Raw genomic sequence first — 6,503 nt, forward strand, 5'->3', positions numbered from 1 at the left:
CTTCCCTACTACAGTGCAACTATAAACGAAAAGAAAAGCACTACAAACAACTACAAACGTTTTTGAAAAAGATGGCACAAGCGGATTTGAGATATCTCCAAAATTGGCAAAGTTACACTTTTTGTTTATTGCAAAAATATAATAACTTTTGAATGGTGCAACTATAAACAAAAAGAAGAGCACTATAAACACCTATAAATGATTCTGAAAAAGATGGCGCAAGCGGATTTGAGATATCTCCAAAATTGGCAAAGTTACTCTTTTTGTTTATTGCAAAAATATAATAACTTTTAACAGTGCAACTACAAACGAAAAAAAAGCACTACAAACAACTACAAACGATTCCGAAGAAGATGGCGCAAGCGGATTTGAAATATCTTCAAAGTTGGCAAAGTTACACTTTTTGTTTATTGCAAAAATATAATAACTTTTGAATGGTGCAACTATAAACAAAAAGAAAAGCACTACAAATGATTCTGAAGAAGATGGCGCAAGCTGATTTGAGATATCTCCAAAATTGGCAAAGTTACTCTTTTTCTTTATTGCAAAAATATAATAACTTTTGAACAGTGCAACTACAAACGAAAAGAAAAGCACTACAAACAACTACAAACAATTTTGAAGAAGATGGCGCAAGCGGATTTGAGTTATCTCAAAGTGGGGTGCGAGTAATTTTTTAAATGTTTATAATTTTTAATGTATTAAACTACAAACGAAATTTTTGTTACTACAAACAACTACAAACCAAATGCTAACGTTTTCCGTAAAAAAATTAATTTTTCGAAAGTCGGGTGCAAGGTTCACATAGGTAAGGACCAATTTTTTCAAAGGTGCCGCCATAGCCGCCATGTTCTTACTGCGAATGCCTCACCTCGCGAGCCGCAGTAATGAAAGTAGGGAGTGACGACAAAATCTATGACGTCACATGAACACGAAAACGCTTTGACAGCTTACTGCCGCGTATATTGGAACGGATTTACAGTGCTGCCAGTACTGCGAGTGAATAGCGAAACGCACCCATAATTGTAGATATTTAGAAATATAGACATTGTTAAACTTTATTTTTTGTGTTACGTGCTGTGTCTTTCTTTGTGGTCGTCTTCCACCTCGCGCTATCTCGCGCCACCGCGCGCTCTCGAACAATGAAATTGTATTATTATTATTTTAATAATATAATTATTATTTTTGTTGTTATTTTTGTTATTATCAGAAGACACACAGAGTGCTCAGTTTTCGTGAATTACAACTTCAATATATATTATATGTCACATTACATTTATATATCGTAATTAGATGCTGCACACTCATACATACGTAGATTAATAAAAATTTATAAACAGTATGTCAATTTTTCAGTTTATAAGTTAAAAATTAATTTATTTAAAATGCACACCTTTAAAATATATAATACCAACACGATGAGAATGTAGCTTATATTATAGCTTATCCGCATTAAAAATATACTACGAGATTTATTTAAGCTATAAAATATATTAATTGTAAAAAATGAGTTATTCTCTTCGTATTTTGAATTACAAAACAATTACATATGTATGACGTTTACACCTTTATAAATACGTACAAGTATACACAGGTAAAAGAAAGCATTAATATAGACGGTATTTCAAGATATTTTGTAGTATTCCACATTGTTTGATTGTCGATGAGAACGATATCAAAGTTTTCTATAAATTAAGCTATCTTCCATCTAGAAAAGAAATAAGATCAGTCATGTATCGATAATCCGCAATTTACTAATCAAGATACTTACGTGATCGTAAAGGAATCTAATTTTCAGGATTGCTTTAGTGTCTTTTATCTTTTCTACCATGCCAGCGTCTCAAGATAATGAAAAAAAAAAAATAAGACAGAAAAACAAAGATGGAAATACGGAAAGACGTTGAGACAAAGTGACAAAAAAAGATTTTAAAAAATATATAAATTTAATAAAACTGCACATATACCTTTCTTCTATACTAATCCTTTTTATTTTTCATTTTCTATTTTCTATTTCTTCTTTCTCTCTCTCTCTCTCTCTCTCTCTCTCTCTCTCTCTCTCTCTCTCTCTCTCTATCTCTTTCTTTTTTCGTTGTTTTTTCTTTATTGTTCAAACGTACTTTTATGCTTCCTCTGTTTTAGTTTGTCTCTCGTTCTTTCTCTTCATCACTCATTGTCCCAGTTTCGCTTTTACGCTTTTTTTGACTTTCTCTTACTTCACCTCTAATTCTTTCTATCGCTCTTTCCTGCGCACATTCTTTGACTCTTTTTTACTCTATTCCTTCGTTCTTTCTATCGCTCTCTCTTGCATACATTCTTTGACTCTGTTTTACTCTATCCCTTTGTTCTTTCTATCGTTCTCTTATTTGCACTTATAGTTGCTCTTCCTATTACATTTCCTACGATTGTTTTTTATACATTACCTCTCTGTTATTTTTTGCCCTTGTTCTTCGTATTTTCCTTTTCGTTCTCCTTCTTTTGCCTTTGTACATCCTTTTGCTCACAAAGGGGAAAGATGGTAAAGCGCGCATATATACATATTACGCAAATACACAATTTACACCAAATTAAGAAAGATTGTTATAATTTACTTAATTATTTTAAAGAGAACATTTAATTTATTATTATATTCAAAAAGAAGTTGCAAAAAAACAAAAATTTTATAAGTATAAAAAATGAGCAAAAATAACAACATAATAACATGTTAATAACATATAACATAATAACATATAATTTTATTTATGAATCTAAAATAGATTTGGATCATATGTATCTATATTATACAATATGTAATATTATTAATGGTTTACAGATTAATCAACAACTTTAAATTTTATTCTAAACATACAAATTTTGTTTTAAATAAAATGTTTACTGACGCTGAAACAGACAACGAACAAGAAATGTTTACTGACGCTAAAATGGACAACGTACAACAAATGGAGAATGATTTGCAAAATGTAAACCCATGTGATTTATTGTGGATGTTGCCTTCATCATTTTGTATTATTATTAGTATCTCTTTTCTATCATTAGTATCCATAGGTTTTAGCTTAAAGGTGAAAAAGGCCCCTGGAAGTCAACATAGTTGGCAGGAGGAGAGCTGGGGGAGAGCACCTCTACACAATAGACACACGCACGCGCACGGGGGATCGCTCTCTTCGTTTCCGTCCGCTGCCGCGACATATTGAGAACGATTATACACAAGCTTTTTTTTTAAATATATACTTAATCTAACATTACAACTATTGTTATCATATTGTGTTCGTAACCCTCCCTCCACATTTGGTAGCAGAGCGTGGTTGGAAAGTGCTATTGAGGGTTACAAATTAACTTGTGTGTGAGAAAGGAAAACCGTTGCACAAGATGGCTGAAAATTGGAACCTCGCGAGCGTGGAACCGCTTGATGACACTAACTATTTTTTGTGGAGCGAAAAAATCGAAGGAATTCTAAGAGCGAAGAAGCTCTGGAAAAAGGTGATTGATGTGAAGCCGATCGAGAACCCTTTAAACTTTGGAATGAATGGGACGACGATAATCACGCAGCATGTGCAGTGATGATTAATACGATGAGCAAAGCACAACTGCTAAAGTACAGTCACGAAAAGAGTGCTGATAAGTTATGGAGCTTAATAAAAAATAATATGGCGGCGGAAACAGAGCAATTAAAGGCCAGATCACTGAGCGAATTATCAAATCTGCGGATAAAAAAGGACGAAAGTATAGATGCGTATATGAACCGAGCAGAAGCCTTGAGAAACCAGTGCATGCAACTCGGAAAAACTATAGAAGATTATGAGCTGAGGATGTATGTAATCAAAGGATTGAGATCGGAATTTGATCAGAACGTGCGAGTATTGGAAACTCAAAAAGAGATAACTATCAATGACATACGGTACGCGTTGAAACAAGAGGAATTGAGAAGAGACAAAAGAAAGGTAGAGAGGACGTCGAGAGAAGAACATGTGAGAAAAGCAAGAGAAAAACCAAGAAATGACACGACGTGCTACAATTGTGGAATGAGAGGCCACACATCGAGTGAGTGTCGGAATAAACAGAAATGTTTCAACTGTCAAGGATTTAATCATATTGCAGCTGATTGTAAAGAGCCGCGAAGAAGTACGTCGCGAGGAAGAGGATTCAGAGGAAATTCAAGAGCGAGAGGAAGAGGACGAGGACGTGGACAAAGTGAGATAACAATGAAAACCTCGGACGAGGCAGTATTATCAGCTTGCGAGGAGGTACACGTAAGTATAATACAGATTAAAAAAAAGAACACGGATGATTCACAAAGTTACGAGTGGTTATTAGACTCGGGCAACAAGTCATATGACCGGTAACAAGGTTATGTTCGGTTAGAGGAAGACGTAAAAAATATTTTCTTAGCGGATAAGAAGGGAAAGAAATTAACTTCTGATGGTAAAGGAGAAATTGTTGTGAAACAAGATTCGAATGATGGTAAAATACGACTAGAAAATGTATTATGCGTCCCGGATATAAATATGAATTTATTATCAGTAGCGAAGATAACTGATCATGGTTACAATGTAAAATTTGATAAACATGGTGCTGTCATTTACAGAAACAAAAACGATATAAAGATGACGGCCGTACGTAAAGAGAATGCATATTATGTGAGATCGTCGATAACACAGGACCACAAAAAAATTTTTTCGGAGAGCAACTGGGACCGCAGTAGACGATTTTTATAGATTTTGGGTAGCTAAAATCGAAACAAGGCCCCATTTTGCTCTAACACGTCAGGATTTTCAAGAAAGTAAGGTTATGTAGGTGAAAAACAGCGATTTTTGGCGGTGTAACAGTGTAATCGACAGTCCGTTACAAAAAAGGTGTGCTAAACAATTTCAACGCGCAAACATGACCTAAAAAAGAAGTTTCCTTGCATGCGCGTGTGTCGCATTGGTTACCGCCGGCGTTAGCGTAACCCAAGATGTACCGCGAGAAAGTCGCACGGTCGGGTTTACATCTCATTGGGGTGCTTGATTAAAGTGAGTCCCCTTGCCTCTCCTTTCTGTATGTGTTTGTGTGTGTGTGTGTGTGTGTGTGTGTGTCACTTGCAGAGATAAGGACCTCGTAGCTCGTCATTTTTACGGTATTGACCGACTCCAAACCCTCTCTGCTCAGTGTGTGTGTGTGTGTGTGTGTGTGTGTGTGTGTGTGTGTGTGTGGAGGGGGGACACACACACATTCTGAGCAGAGAGGGTTTGGAGTCGGTAAATACCGTAAAAATGACGAGCTACGGGGTCCTTATCTCTGCAAGTGACACACACACACACACACACACACACACACACACACAAAAGCACATACAGAAGTGAGAGGCAAGGGAACTCACTTTAATCAAACACCTCAATGAGATGTAAACCCGACCGTGCGACCTCCTCGCGGTACATCTTGGGTTACGCTAACACCGGCGGTAACCAATGCGACACACGCGCATGCACGCAAACTTCTTTTTTAAGTCATGTTGTAGCCGGACGGGGAAGTTGATTAACCACGCGTCTCGGAATTCTATGTTATCACGGTCGCCACTCAATTTTTACCTCGGCCTATCGAGAAAGATACTGATTCATGCGGACAAACCTTTCGCTGACTTCACTGATTCCCCTTTCTACGACTCTGTTTCAGCTCCCATCTGTCTCCGGGTCGACCCTCTGGACTCTCGGACCACTGTGTGCTGAAGGGTTTCGCGCCTCTTCGCTGGATCACCGTCACTCTGGAGGATTGCGTCGATGGAGGATTTCGGGCGGCCGACAGGTAAGTAGGTTCGGTATGGATGAAAGTCTTTTCAGGTTCTTCGCCGCCGGATGATTTTGCAATAAATGTCACACGTAAGTTTTACGAAATTAGGTAGAATATAATTTATTTCTCCTTTTCAGTTACATGGACGTTATTGTCGAATAAGCGGGATTACGCTGACCGCTGAGCGGGATCGTTCTCACTCTCTGATCGCTTGCCGTTCGCGAGTTCCGTTCCGTTAAGATACTCGCGAGAATTTAAGAAGACAAGTTTGTGAGCGTTGGCTCTCGATGCGACCGCTCGCATCGAGTCCCGAGAGACGAATCCTCGATCGCTGGGCTCGCTTGCCCTGCCTCGCTGTCGCTGGGGCTATCCCCACTACGCGCCCTGACCATTCTTCCAGGCCTTTCGCACGCAGCTGTGTCAACAGCTCCATTGTTCCGGCTCGCACATCTGGCAGACACCTGTGTGTTTTCACACAACTCTCCGCATTCCGCTTGCTCGCTATTGACTAGCCACATTGTTCTCGGCCGCACATCTGCCGTACACCTGTGGCTAACTCGTGTTTACATTTCCGCATTCCGATCGTCTTCGCACTTCGCGTATTCGAGAAAGCATGTTTACGCTCCGCGCTACTCAAGGGCGACTTTCTCCTCGCCGTAGTTTCTAGATGATTCGAGATGCTTTCGCGATAGAAGCTCTATGCTCAGACTTACAACATAATGTCGTTTCCGCGTATCCGCGCC

The sequence above is a fragment of the Temnothorax longispinosus genome, chromosome 8 (genome assembly GCF_030848805.1).
Source record: "Temnothorax longispinosus isolate EJ_2023e chromosome 8, Tlon_JGU_v1, whole genome shotgun sequence".
Lineage (NCBI taxonomy): Eukaryota > Metazoa > Arthropoda > Insecta > Hymenoptera > Formicidae > Temnothorax > Temnothorax longispinosus.